The sequence below is a fragment of the Haliaeetus albicilla genome, chromosome 3 (genome assembly GCF_947461875.1).
Source record: "Haliaeetus albicilla chromosome 3, bHalAlb1.1, whole genome shotgun sequence".
NCBI lineage: Eukaryota > Metazoa > Chordata > Aves > Accipitriformes > Accipitridae > Haliaeetus > Haliaeetus albicilla.
Genome location: NC_091485.1, coordinates 46,298,990 through 46,313,991, shown reverse-complemented (window position 1 = coordinate 46,313,991; position 15,002 = coordinate 46,298,990). Strand labels below are relative to the sequence as shown.

The following is a 15,002-nucleotide window of genomic DNA, read 5'->3' as shown; positions in this document are numbered from 1 at the left end:
ATCTGGAGGTCTGCAGGGTTGTTTCTCTCACATGTTCTCACTCCTCTCTCTGGCTGCAGTTTCTTTGCCGCAGCAACTTTTTTTCGCTTCTTAAATATGTTATCCCAGAGGTGCTACCACTGTCACTTGATGGGCTCAGCCTTGGCCAGCAGCGGGTCCATCTCAGAGCCAGCTGGCATTGCTCCATGGGACATAGGGGAAGCTTCTAGCAGCTTCTCACAGAAGCCACCCCTGTAGCCCTCCCACTACCAAAACTTGCCATGCAAACCCAATACACAGTCAAAGCCTCAAATCCACTGCATTTGTACAGTAGCTTGGTTTTGGTTTTGTTTTTAATTTAAGAGCAATAAAAAGCTTTTCTTCTAGATTCAATAAGACGAAAAGCTTTGGAGCTCTGCATCCAAACAAGTTTTTAGCAGTGTAAGCATACATTCATTTTCTATTATTACTATTATTACTACCACTACTACTATTATGTGCTTTTTTTCCAAAGCTTTGTTACTTGCGTGAGTTCTATCCTTATCTATCATGGAATAATTTATCAGTCCCTTACCCATGAGAAAAGGAGAGGTTTCCTTTTCTTTTTCCTTGAATGTTATCTGCTCCAAGACAAAATATAACACCTGCTGTTTTCTATCAATTACTTATGAATAGAAAAAAATAACACTATATTTGATATTGTATCTCTTTGTGAATAAGTCAGCTAGTTATATTTTTCCATGGAATATACAATTAGTGTCTACACAATAGAATCAAAACAAAATAAGGATGGAGGTAAATTTGCTTTTGTAAGCAAAAGGAGTAGCAAATGTGAAAACAGGTCACTTTACAGAGTTTCCTGGCCCTAGAGATCTGCAGACAGACTTCTGACGTGCTGGAAGCTCTGCTGGGGGTGACAGGCAGAGGCAGGTACCGCTGGTCTGATCTAGTGCCCAGCCCACCCGATGCTGGTGACCTCAGCCTTGCAGCACCCGCACACGAGCCAGCCTTTGGGCTAAATCACCCTCAAGACTGCTCACTGCTTGGGATTTTCACCTCTCTATATGGGAGATTATGTTGTGTCTGGCACTCTCTGTACCAGGAAGGAGGAAAAACAATTTAACAGACATTTAATAAGCAAACTGCAGGAAGATCAGAGTCATTCAGGGGCTGCAAAAGTACTTTGACACATTCTGCATCCCATTTTGTCATAGGAAATGTGCTGGGCTCAGCTGCGGATGTAAGCCTGCGCCTCTGTGTGCATCCCGCTTTCTTCAACATGCACAGACACACTCTGGTGCCCTACAAACTTTTGCTGGCACTAAGAGTCCTTGTGACTGACGTATCAGTGCTAGTGAAGTCCTTCCACAGATGCATTTATTCCAGAAAAACTGCACTTCTGCAGAGAGAGCTGAAAGCACCCCATAATTTTCCTGTTACAAACTGTACCCTCAGCAAGAGCACTTTGATAGCAGAGGTCAGCACAACCAGACCAGGTATCCATACCAGCGCTACGTCTGGCCTGCTGCTCGACGCCTCTTTCCTCTTCAGCTTTTACCTGTCTGGATCACAACCTTTCACTTTCCTTACTGCTTTCTACTTCAACCTTGATCATCGATTCCCTGCCGCACAAAGGATGCTGAGCCAGGGTAACGTGCACAGAGATTTATTAGCAGGATCCACTGCTGAAGACATGCACTGACTCTAACAAAGTAACTTGGGGGGAAAAACAAAGACGAAAGCAGAGGAGAAGGACAGAGAAAAGAGGACAGGAGAGGGAAAAATGCAGAGGAGGAGGAAAAACTCCCCAGGTACCAGCCAGTAAGGGGAGCCATGGGGTCCCAGGTGAGTGTCATCCTCTGGACAGTGTCTCCAGTGGTAATGGAGGCAGGTGGTGATGATGAAGAAGAGGAGGAGGACTTTTCCCCTCATCCTAAATGTTTCACTGAGACCCACTCAAATTCCCTAGGGAATGCTTCTGCTTATGATGCTGTTAGCACTGACCAGAGTATGCTAATCAGATGCAAGTGCTGTACATTGACTGTTAAGCTTTTGTCCACATATATTATTGGATAATGTTTATTGAGCATTTGGATGACTACTATCTGCTTTGTTGTGCAGTGTCTGATTTCTCTAATATAATTTAAAATCTACAAAACAGGAGGGAAAGAAAGAGGGGAAAGAAGGGTGATTCTCAAACCAGTGGTAGCTACTTCCATGAAAGCCCACCGTTAACAACAGTCAGGATTTGCAGGTGCAAATCCATGCAAATGATACAAGGATAACAGCATGAAAACAATAATGGAAAAATTCTGGCACAGAGGTTCCAGCTAACGGCTCAATGGCTTCAGGGGGAGGTTACAGAGCTGCAAGGAGCAGGTTCTTGCCAAGGCAATTCAGTAACTACAGCACCATGCAACACCCCTGCAGCACAGCACATCTTGAAATTGGTATCACCCCCGCCTCAAATTTTCTTTCTCATGTCAAACCAGACCTATTTCCAGTGCAATCAATATGAATAATTTATTCATATTTTAGTAATTATAACTATCTCATAGTCTTTCATAACGTAGCTCTCAAATCGTACAGCGGCAGCAATGCCAGAACTGGGCGTGGGTTTGCAGATTAAAACAGAATTGAGGTTTCTGAATTCCGAAGATTGGGAACAGAATTTGTACCATCCTATCCTTGAATTAAACTAGTAGGCTCACTACGTTTCTGGGTATTACAGGTAAGGCAGGTTTATGTCAGAAAACAGAATCCAAACCAGCAGGGGAATCTCAGCAAGGAGGCTGAGGACTGAATGCACATGGTGAGTAAATTATCTTCTCCTCTTCCGAACTGCTCCCTCCGGATTGCATTAATGACATGCATTAGTTGTGTGCACCAGCACAGAAAAAATTGAGCCATGTTTCTGAACGATAAATTATCTCTTTATCAAGAAAGGATAGGTAGACTATATAGACAGCAGCAGCTAGACAAATAAACTAAGTTGTCAAATAAACAATTTGTGAACTTCCTCTCACTTCCAAGGATTAACTCTAATCTCTCCATTTAGATTCTGTCCTCAGCTTCCATTATAGACAAGGTAAAATTACAAGTGTTTGTGATATGTGCAGCCTTGCTGGGCCACTACCCATGTTTCTCTGTATAAAGAGGGGATTTCAGCTATTAGCATTCCTGGGTTAACAGCAGAAGAAAGAGGACAGAAAAATATTCAAAAAGCTCCAGAAAACCCACTGAATGTCCAAGACAGCAATCCATAGCATAATCTATGATTAAATGGCTAAGTACATCTATCAACATTGTAGGCTGCTAAATACACTGGGAACCCACCACTGAACCTGAAAGTGAAGATCCAGGGCAAGACAAGACAAGGTAGACAAGCATGAGGACTCAACTTTAGTCCCTGAAAAAGTTACAAGTGATTTACTACTATTGGCATGGGAGGGAAGAGAGGCCCGCTGCCCTGTGACAGGGAGGTGGGCCAGCCCACAGGGCACCGTCCTAGGAAGGGTGAGCCCTGGTACCAGGCAGCAGGATTTCCTAGATGCCCACTCATCCCACAGAAGAAGGGAACAGGGGTCAGCGAAGTCCATTTGCTGGGAATCATGTCTGTGCTTATCTGGTGATCCAGCCACGCAAAGCACATGCCACTCCCCAGGAGCAGGGGCTGTAATGTCAGTTTTCCCCTGGGGTTCTCCTTGACTCTTGTGTAAAAGGTGAGTGGCAATGCCAACACCAGACTGGTGACAGGGACCACCTTGTGTGTGCTGTGGGTTTCCAATATTGCCAGCTGAAGGGTCCCAGTTTAACTGAACTCCAGCACACGCTGGAGGTGCTACACTCCCTATGCTGCCAGTGGAGTGAGGAAGACATTCAAATTAGCAAGACTAGGTCATCATTGAATGCTGGTGATTTTTCTTTTGCCAGTTTCAAGACATTTCCAGACTTACTTGGAATACTCAATGTTCATTTCCAAAATGGTGATACTTGTTAATATTGGTCTCCTGGGTTTCTTCTAAACAACCCTAACTACAGCTGCTAAAACAGGGTATACTAGCAGATGGAAATGTTTACCAGCTGAAATATTTTTTTTCATGAACAATCTATGAACTTCATTTGGAAAAGGAATGAAAACAAGACAAAAAAATAGAGCAGAAGAGTAATTTCAGAAAGTTAGTAACAAAAAGCAAGTCTTTCAGCTCCCACAAAACCCCATACACACAAAAGCATTAGAGCACACACTAAGGCATACTAGTAATTTGCCCTCTCAATTTTACCAATGGTCAATAACTATTTTGGATACTTCTAAAAACTCAAATTTTTAACAATTTTGAAAATACAGTACGCTGTTAACTCAGAAGATTACTTCTGTCACATCTTCACCAAAAAAAACCCCAAAAAACAACAAAAAAAACCAAACAAAAACCAAACCACAAAACAGGCATTCATTAGAACAATAATGTAGAGAATGGGACAACAATTTATACTCCATGAGGGTGTAGTTGCAGTTACGGACACGACATCATCCTGAACTCTAAATTTCACTATTACAGAAGTTTGGCATAAACTAGAAAGTGTCACCCAGTTAGAAACTTTTATAAAGGAAGTCTTGAAAAAGAATAAACATAAAACCATTTGCAGCAAGCCTCCAGGTCTTACTTAGATGTGCACTCAACTTTGAAGAATCAATCTACACATAGTCCTTGGCCAAATTGTGCTAGTGCTTAAAACTAACAGACCCTTGCTAAAACTGTGTGATTTAAATTGTCCTGGGTTATCTTAAACTTTTCAGATGACCTCCCACTGCACAGCACCACAGGAGTGAATTGGTTTAAAGCACATGACATCCTCCAAGAAGTACAAAGTTACTACCAGAGCCTTGTTTCTGACCCAGAAACTGAGACTGACTTTTTGTTACAGAACAGATGGTAGCAGGAAATCAGCATTAAAGCATGCATCTTACAATTGGCATTTAGCATTGTTTCCAGTTTTTAAATGTGGTTTTCCTCTAAAAAATGCAATCAAATCATTGTGTGAATTGCATTTTTGTCTTCTCTTACAGATTTGCAGGTTAAATATCTCAATATACCAGTTAAAGGGCTTTTTCTTCTAAAACTCAGGTCTACAAATTCACTCTGGGGAATTGGAAGTCAAGCTGGGTTGTTTCCATCTTAAACATTAGTACCAGAAATAAAGGCTTCACAAGCCAAATTTAACTCTCAGTCGTGCTTCTGTAAATTCCCTACTTTTAAATCAAGCTTTTAGTTTTGAACACCACATCAGGTTAATTGTCTTAAATGGTTCTCAGGGCAAATATTTAAAGTTGTTGGGGCTGAGATTGGAGGGCTAGAGGTTTACCTGAGCACTGCTGATGCAGGGACATGGGATGCTGATGAATATTGTCCTACCAAGGGTCTCTGCCACTGGTCAGCCCCACTCCGCACATTCTTGCTTGAGTCTCTGAGCAGGAATTGCTGCAATGTCTGCTTAACAGTCTCCAAACTCCTTTGGCCCTCAGACTGCTGGCTCAGACACCTCTTCTTGCTCTTGTTCACATTTTTCCCTGAGGAATAGAGTGGATGAAATCTTTAATAAATAAGATTTCCCCTGAAGACAGGTTGCAATTGAGTAAGTGGGGAACTGAATTATCTTTCCAGTCCAGAGATGAGCATCAGTGCTTCTGCCCCTCGAACAGCAATACATACTTGTGGCGAGGCAGCGTAGCAAAGCCCTGCAGCCGTGCCCCCCCCGCCACCTGCCCGCTGAACCAAAGAGCGGGCTAAAGCACAGCGCGTTCCCCGAGCCACGCTCTGCACACTCATACTGCCTAGGCCACTTGTGTCACAGGGACCTATTTCCCACAAGGGCATGCTGACCATCATATTGGTCTTTCTGATCCACGTGTGGCCGTATTACATGACTGCAAGTCATCGTGGCACGCACGGCAGGGGATGGAGGCTAAGCAAGAGCAGGCCTGCCGACGTTTAGCTCTCCTTCCTGGTACTAAGCACACACTTTGCTCATACTAAAAATTTGCACAGGCTTAATTATTATTCTTTTGCACTCCTCAGGGCTTGCAGAAAGCTGCTTTGGCATTGGCTTGGGTTCAGAGAATTTGGACAAGTCAGTTTGGGATCAAGTGCGAGCTCAGGCCCGCGCTGGTAACACAGTCTAACCGCTGCATACAGCTGCGTAAAGAACGGATTCATTTCACAGGCAAGCAAGGGAAACTATTGCAGACCTGCCAATCAGGGACATTTCATCAAAACTAATTTCACCTTTAAGCCCTGTCACTGAGTCTTTTGTAAGCCCATTATTTTCAGACCAGCTCTAAAACACTGCAGCAGAATTTCCAGAAAGCCCAGAAATTTCTGCAACATAGCATTTTTACCTGTTTGTGAAATAGTCGCTAGTAAAGTAGACCATGTCTTGATTGACGGAAGCCCCAGAGAAATCTGGTAGATCTCCCTGCTTATTTGGATGCACAAAGCTCCACAGCAATACTGGTACATTTCTGAAATAGCTGATGGCAAGCCATGCTTATTTATTTGTTCAGGTCTACAGGTTCAAATTGCCTCAGCTAACTTACTTGGAACTAATGCCATTATAAATGTTTGTAAATGTCAGAGATTATCCTCTTGGTTGATTTTATATTACTTACTCTTCAGTGCTTTAAAACGATACAGTGCTGTCCTATTTAAAAGTAGATTTTTTCCAAGTACATGCAAATGCACCAAATTTAAGAGTTTCCTATTGTTTTGAAGTTTCTTGAATGGCAGAAAAAAATCACCATCCTGCTTCCAGAAAGGCAGCTTCATTGTACTTCCATTGCATTTACTTAGGGAAAAAAATCTGCAACAAATAATAACTTCAGATTGCAGATCTGGGAATGTTAAATTTCTTACCTATGTATTAGGGAACAAGCATAATTAAATATATAATTTGTAGTATGCACTGAAATTTACTGCAATTTAACCTCTCTTCCCCAGAGTTATCAGGAGAGGAAGGCAGAGATACCAGTAGGACTTCCTAGGAGTGAAGCCGGAGTGTCTGCTTTGAAAAGAGAACATTCCCCCCATTATTTCATCTCTAAAATCCCTTTTATAAGAATACTTAGGAAGGGAAAGCTTATGAAAATTAATACAGAAATTATACAAAAAGTAGTCCAGGTCAGGAAATAATACAATCACTCTTGTCATAAGCAACACCTACCATCACATAATGGATTCAGACTCAGTGCATATTATGCTCTGTTTTTATTTCTGAATTTTAGATACACTTATATTATGCTTCCCTTGCAATGTAAAGCAACATCTAAGAAGAAATAGGGGCCAGAACTGTCAAAAGACACAAAACTAAACCTTACTTTAAGCACTAAAAATTACACAGCTCTGCTGTACTTACAATCAGCGTGAGCCTTACTGCTTAGAGAATGGGGCTATATCCAAGATATAACAACAGGAATTCATATATTTGAAATTTGTGCATTTTTCTGCTTCTCCTTCCCTTTACGTTCTTTAAAAAAAAATAAATTGCTGCTCACCCTAATAATCAAGGATGCATGTCACTCTAAATACTCAGTAACACACCACAGCACAACAATCCAATTTTTAATCCTAAAATAATGTGAGCAATAATCTAAACAGCAGCACACGTATTCTTCTGTCAGACCACTTAAAGAAAATCAGGTTGTACAAAAGCAAAAAGTAGCACTGGTACAAAGGAACAGAGAAATTACTTTGAAAGAGCACATATAGAAAAGCACTTCTATAATTTTCAATGGCCAAAAATTTCCATTAATGTTTTGACTTATCAGCTAAGGGCTAACGTTGGTGATGACACTAGATATATTCCACAAATAGGAGCCTCACTGTTTGGAGAAGGGGAATGAGGTAACAAACAGGCACAAATCAGGGGAACTAACTTTGAAATGATGTACTTGCCAAGAGCATCGAGTGTTCCTATATTTGAGCAAAGCATCCTACTAAACCAATCTCACTGCAACATATACTTCTTCCTAACTAGGCACAGCTTATGAAAATCTTGAGACTGATATACCTTATTACATTCAGTAAGCCACTACATAGTCCAGAGTAATTCTATATTTATAAAATTTTCCCATACAGAAATTCTGCTTATAATGGTAATGCTCCTAATCTAGATACCCAGATGTTAAAAACAGTCCTTTATGAATACAGTTAATTCCATTCTAAAATACAACTTATATTATGATAGCAAAAGAACGCTATACCTTGTATAATAGACATCTTCCTTGGAAGATGTGAGGGGTTCACCAGAAAATCTTTTTAAGTGATGACAGAAAGCAATACTTCTGACATCCAAAAATGATAAATATGCAAGATACAAAATAAATTCTTTATTGTCACCTCGTGAATGAATGAGAACATGAGGTTTTTTTACACGCTGGATGAATTCACAGTATCTCCCTTATGGTTTATTTGAACTTTTCCAGAGAAGAAGAATGATTTGCCTGGCCACATTTTATTACTTATAGCACAGATTAGAAGGAATTTTCCTTTCTCCCTGAGACATACTGCAGGTCTCTGCCAATGTCTCCTGAACACTCTTCTTTTGCGGGAGTCTTTCTTCAAAAACGGCAAAGGTGACCCCATGTAGATGAGGGATGAGATGCAACAAAAAACCTTAAGCATCATTAGCCATGGAGATCACACTGGTTTAGGCAAACTACCAAAGATGAGCGAACAGTCTGGGAATGTTCAATGTAGTCTCACCAAATGTAACTGCGAGTTAGGAATATGTCTGTGAGAAATGCACATTGCAGGATCAGCACAAGTGCATACCATGCATACCAATTCAAAATGCCTTCCTAAATTCATGGAAAAGCACCTTCCTCATTTGTTTCTCTGAACAAGAATTGTTCTATACAGACAATAACTGATATTAAGAACTTTCCTAGGGCCGCCAGATTCAACATATTATGTAAATGATGGAATTCATAACTTTTCTCCATCCTTCTCTGCAAGGAGACGATCCTAATCAGGTTAACCTGAATTTTGACATTGATTTGCATAGGAAAAATATTGGGACCCTGACTACTTATGCATGAAACAGCAGTTATCTGCCTCTAAGACATTTCCTACATTGGTACTGATCTGTCACCTTGCATGACTCTCCCAGCTTCCAAATTGAGCTTCTGAAGCAGTCTGATTTTCACATCACTGTTCCAAAGTCAGCAGCTATTACCCATAACTAATATAATACGACAACACTCCTCAATGTCTTACTCTTCAAATGCCCTTAGTAATTGCCATCATTCAATATTTAGAATTATGCATGCTGGGAAAACGTAGTTCAGAAGTATAGAGTCTGTTACGCACAGAGGTTCCTCTCAAACGTTTATTCTTGAGTTCTCAGCGGTAATATGAGCTCTGTGGATGCAGGTGCTTCAAAACAAATACATTTCAAAGCAATGTTTCCTTCTACAGAAAACACCCTTGAAAATATAATAGAAGGAATTTTGACCAAATTGCCTTCTGTTTGCCTGCTACCAATAAAGGTAGATCGCACTCAGTTTGTATTACTTAAGCCATTCAGGTATGCCAACATCCCATTAGAGTTACTCCCGAGCGCTGCAGCTAACTTTGCCAACACAGCTCTAGATTACAGAAGAGGAATACTGACAAATAATGGCATATAATCACTGCTTGTGTTCTTCAAGGTGTGTTATCCTGCTGACCTGTTCTTTCCTTCCCAGTGTCAAATATTTCTTTTACAACAGCTCTTCTTCTGTAAAAGAGTCAGTTAATATCCCATTTCCCATTGGGCTTAAGTGCAAGCAATCTGATTTTGCTTCCCTTTCTCACATAAATGACACTTTGTCACATAAACAGATTCACTGAATCTACTAGTACTTGTACAGTAATGTATTACATGAAATTGAGTCAGGGTAACTGAACTGAGCCCTTCATGTTTAAACAGGGCTTAATTCTCAGGTAAACGCCACTACTGCCTGTTTACACTGCTCCGGCAGCATAAAAGGACCTTGGAATGGGTGCAAATATGAATGTTAGATCAAAATCAGGCCCATCCCACAGACATTTCTCTGTATGCACACTGCAAGGCCATTAGCAAGGTGCACAGTGTGAATGATGGAGACACAGGTGGTGTTCTCATGCACAGAAGACACACGAGTGACTGAATGGGTATGCGTGACCAAATGTCGTCAGGACTAAAAGCAATACAACAGTCAGTGCTCCGCTCCTTTATCAGAGGTTCAAATGGCCAGCCACAGATCCTTGCATAGAAGAGGGGGAAGGTAAAATGCCCTACAACAGCAGCAACTGCAGCCCTTAAACCACCAGTGGGACTCCCTGAGACCGTACGAGCCTTCCTAATGCTATCTATTACAAACTTTATAAAAAGTCATACTGGTCTATCATAAAAGTTGAGACGTGACTGGGGCCCAAAGAACCATGGATCAAAACTTCGTAAGAGAAAGGTGTCACTAAAAAAAGAAGCATCACCTGAGAAGACTAGCTCTGAAAGAGTCTAATTCATTTTCTACCAACAATATGCAATGTTTATTTAGATCGAGGCAAAAGAGTTAAACATGAACCAACTGTCAGGTAGAAATGTAAAAGTGCCTTTGGGCAAGCTTCTCTCCTAAAAAAGGCCAACTTCACCTCACCTGACTTCTCAGCACCTTTAGGTGAGAGAAAGCATTAACAAAAGCAGTGGTTTTGCCTCCACCCTGAAATCTTGAGACTGTGACTTGGCCAATCATATGAGTGATCAACTCGCCACCCCTCCACCATCAAATATTTGACAGGGTGTTATTTCATCAGTGCTAAGCAGCACCGATGTCTCAACTATGAAGGTAGAAGTCTTTTCAGTCTGCAGACAACATGAACAGAAGTATCTAAAGAAATCTTTAAAGATTATTAAAAAGGAAGCCAGTCAATTTCCATGTATTTGACTGGAGCTAAGTTTACTGTCACCGTCCTTGAAAGCACCCTCTGTTTGCATGGAGGAAAAAAGTAGAGTGTATTTAATTGTATTAAGTGCAAAATTATATGTATCAGTGTCTTTACTCTGCATTAAACTATGTATTTTTTATATTATCCAATAGAAATAATTTAATGGACTCAAACATACTGAAGTAAGTTAAATAGGAACAGAAGAGAGTTTTGTCAGAACTAACATGGACCCATTTATTTAACAATGCCTCTTTCCTTTTTGGGATGTTAACCTGTCTAAAGATCAGGTTAATTTTGGTTTGCTTTAGTTTTTAAGGGTTAATAAAGAAACAGAAAAGAAAGTAGGCAAAAAGAGAAATGGACAGTTTTTTCAGATGATACTTAATTGGAAGTATAGCCAATGATGACAGAGAATGCAGTCAAGTACAGAAGAGTTTTAAACTAAATCCCCAAGCAACCAGACAGCATATGCAGTTACATGGAAATAAATTCAGAATAAGAGTAGCAGCAAAAAAACCCCTCTAAAACCTCAAAACTTTTTCTGTTGAACAGAAGAAGTAACCCTAAGCTAAGAGAATATGGAGAAAGAGATTGAGGAGAGCAATATACATTGCTAGCAGCTAATACGACCACACAGTTTCTTGTTGCAAAAAAAGGAAAAGTTTGCACTGCAAGTGGAACTAGTTAGTCAAGATTCAAATTCTTGCCTATATAAACTTAGAGTTCATAACGGGAGATGTAGTTTCCAGTCTTTAGGAAAAAAGTAATTTTGAAGAACATTGGACATACCGCAGATGAGAGAGAAATCTAGAAAGTGTTAAATTAGAATAGCTATAAACTACAGGATCTAAATGTCTTGGAAAATAACCAAATTTTCCCAGTGTGATTAGATCCAATTAGTGCTAAGCTTTCATTAGAAACCCTTTTTGAAAATAAATGATGGGTAATTTATTACACACTGTCCCTTTTTTATGATGCCTTTATAGAACAGCTGGGTGCTTTAAATTTATTGTCTTTTATTTAAAAATTCCTATTGAAAATATATGAGCTAGCTTGTTGCACCTTTCAGCACTAACTCAGCTACAGGAAGACAGCTATTTTGTCACCCAGGAGAAGTGCTTGAATTATTGCTCTGCTCTCGGTATGGTTGATCCTGCATCTAAGTAAATCTCAAAGGATTCATCAGCAAATCACACAGCATGCTCTATTCAGTACCTACCACTAAATTATCTTTTGGGGACCCACACTGAGATTTCATTAGTCCTATTTCCAATTTTTAAAAGTTACATTCAGAGATTGCTTGAATCTTTCTTTCCTTTATGGGGATTCTCAAATTCAGACATAGACTTAAAGGAAAGCTCAAGTACATTTGTGGAAAACCTGAGGGGAGATGACAGATTTTTCAGACCACCCAGAAAGCTGGGATGCTTCATGCTTTTCTTTAATAATACTGACTAAAATCATACACAACAATAGGGAGTTATCACAGAAAAAGCTAGTTTTGTAATTTAGCACAGCTTTGTGAGAGCATTATTCTTTCACTGTTGGAAAGCAGAGGGAAATGGTAACCCACACTGTATTACTCCTAAAGAGGTTGCTGAGATACCTGTAGAGATTCACACAATGAGACTGATGATGTAAATTACAAAACAGTACCTCACTGAAAAACATAAAGAGGTATTTCTGAAAGCCAAAGTGAGAACAGACAGTCTTTCCGTGCATTTATCTAAGCAATCGCAATTCACAATTCAAGGCAAAAGAAGCATTAAAGTACAATCAAAGAAACTCACTTGCTGCTTGTCTAGATACTTTTAATAAATAATGGGGGCTGGTGGGTATGGGGGTGTGTCCTAAAGAAAGAATACTGATCTGTTGGTCTTTGCCAACATATTTTGTTTCGTAAGTCCTGGTAGAGGACAGGCTATATAATATTCTCTGCAACACAGAAAATGTGTATTTTTTGCAATACAGAAAATACACACACCTGCTAGGGATAGAGGCAAAGATGGACCTTCACCCAGAAATCAATCATGTTATGGTTAGTTACCCTTTTCCTCATTAGCAGAACTGGCTGTAGTGCAAACATCTGGTCCAGACACATGGATCTTTAATAAGACATGGCAATAATTTGTTTTCCAATTTTCCATAACATCCAAATATATCACCAAGAGCACAGCTTAGAGTAACCTTTCTGCTTTTTTCTTCTGGAAAAAAAAATAAATTTAAGGCCACAACCATAAAGGAAGCACAAGGGAGGGCTCAAAAGCTGCAGCTGAAAGATTTATGTACAGCTTATAACTGTTTGCTGATAGAAGTGTGATAGTTAGATATCTAAGTTAAGTCTGTACCATCCACTTCAAGAGATCTTGGTGCCAGTCTGGGCCTTTGAGCACATACCTGCCACTGTTCACCTGTAATTCAACACTGAATTCTTAAGTAACATTTTTTGAGGGAGATAGAAAGTACAGTTTATCCACAATTTATTGACTTAGAAACTGAAATAGAGAGCTAAGTGACTAATTTGAGGCCCCAGAAAGAAGAGTTATCAAAGACAAGTTTACACTGCAGGAATTTGTGGAAAGTCTGTGCTCTGAGTAACACTGCTTTCTGCCTTCAGAGTCAGTCTCATCACTAACATATTCAGCATGAATATTTAACGCTCACTAAAATGATACATTCTCCTCCTTTGTTTTTTTCATAGGAAGAGTATCCCAGAATATATAATATTTTGCCTTCTGTTCATCTCTGCTCTTAATCTTGTAGCCGTCATGGAAAAGTTTAACCTACATGTCATTTTACTTGAATTTCCTCTCCTGCCAAATGAGTAAAACCAAGACCCAGCTGTTCCTGCAGGAGGCGATGACGTGGAGTTCAACATTTCTGTACATGGACAACCATGCAAAGTGATTCAAAAAATCTCCAGAAAGGTTATCTCTGAGAAACTGAAGTCCTCTGAAAATGCTTTTGTCTTCATATGGGCTATGAGGGATCCCAGACAACCACCTCAAACATAAATTTAGATGGCTAAACACAGGTAAGAAGAAGCTTTGTCCCCAGGTGGGTATGGAAAGACACTCCACCGAAGTGAGACTAGACCAGATCACACAAAAGTCTAGTCAGCAAAAAGGACAAGTTTCCCTACCACTCTACCTCACTCACTTAACCCTTTCCTAAAAGGATTGTCTATCATGTTAATTACAATTTTCTCTCTGCAATGAACCCTCAACCACTGCTTAGTCTCTGATATCAGCTGGGTGGTATCAATCCTCGCAATCTTTTTTTGTGATGTAAATATCTAACAGGAACAAGAACAAACCATCAATTCACTTCACATAGACCACTGAATAATCTTCTGGCAATGACAACTTCAACCCACTATTGACATGGCTGGAAAAGGACTAATGACTTAGATAAGAAAGATTCTTTATGATATTGGCAACTCTTTTGCCCTCTACTTGCCCCCACTACAATCTTTCTAAAACTTTAATCAGGGAAGGAGGTTAAGGAAAGATGGCCTGTAATACAGTATTGGATACAGTGCTTCAAAAACTTCAGCTTTTAACCACATTTCATTTTTAATAGTCATATCCCAGATTATTTATTTTTCAGACAGCAGCTTAAGTCATTTGAACAACTTTGTGAGCAATTTCTTTTACCCCATTTCTTCAGACATTTGCAGTAATTTCATAGGTACCAGCTCTTTACATTATTTTCTAGCTCATCACTTTTACTATCATTTTGACTCAGAACTCATTTCTTTGATGTATAATAATTTGTTGTGAGAACACAGGATATCAAAGGACAGAAATATCTTCATCATCTAATGTGCGGCATGATCTACATGTCAGAAAGAAATTGTAAGGTTATTATTTATGCTTCCTCTCAACCATCTCTCTTGCACAAAAGTCAGATTGCTACCATTCAAATTACAGCACACAATTCGTTTCACACCAAAGAAACTCCATTTAATACCAGGCAAGGAGAATTCATACACTGAGCTTTGTGGTGTAAAATCCTGTATTCTACATTCTACAGAGTAAGAGAAGTCTAGCTCCCTTT

At 39.8% G+C, this 15,002-nt stretch overlaps 1 long non-coding RNA gene across 2 annotated transcripts in view; it reads right to left on the bottom strand.

Moving 5' to 3' along the window:
• The window catches only part of LOC138684787 (uncharacterized), a 63,660-nt gene that overhangs the window by 38,006 nt on the left and 10,652 nt on the right, over nt 1–15,002 (bottom strand). For both annotated transcript variants that reach the window (XR_011324071.1, XR_011324072.1), the window contains exon 2: nt 5,344–5,548. This is a non-coding gene — a long non-coding RNA (uncharacterized lncRNA). The remainder of the gene's footprint in view (nt 1–5,343; nt 5,549–15,002) is intronic.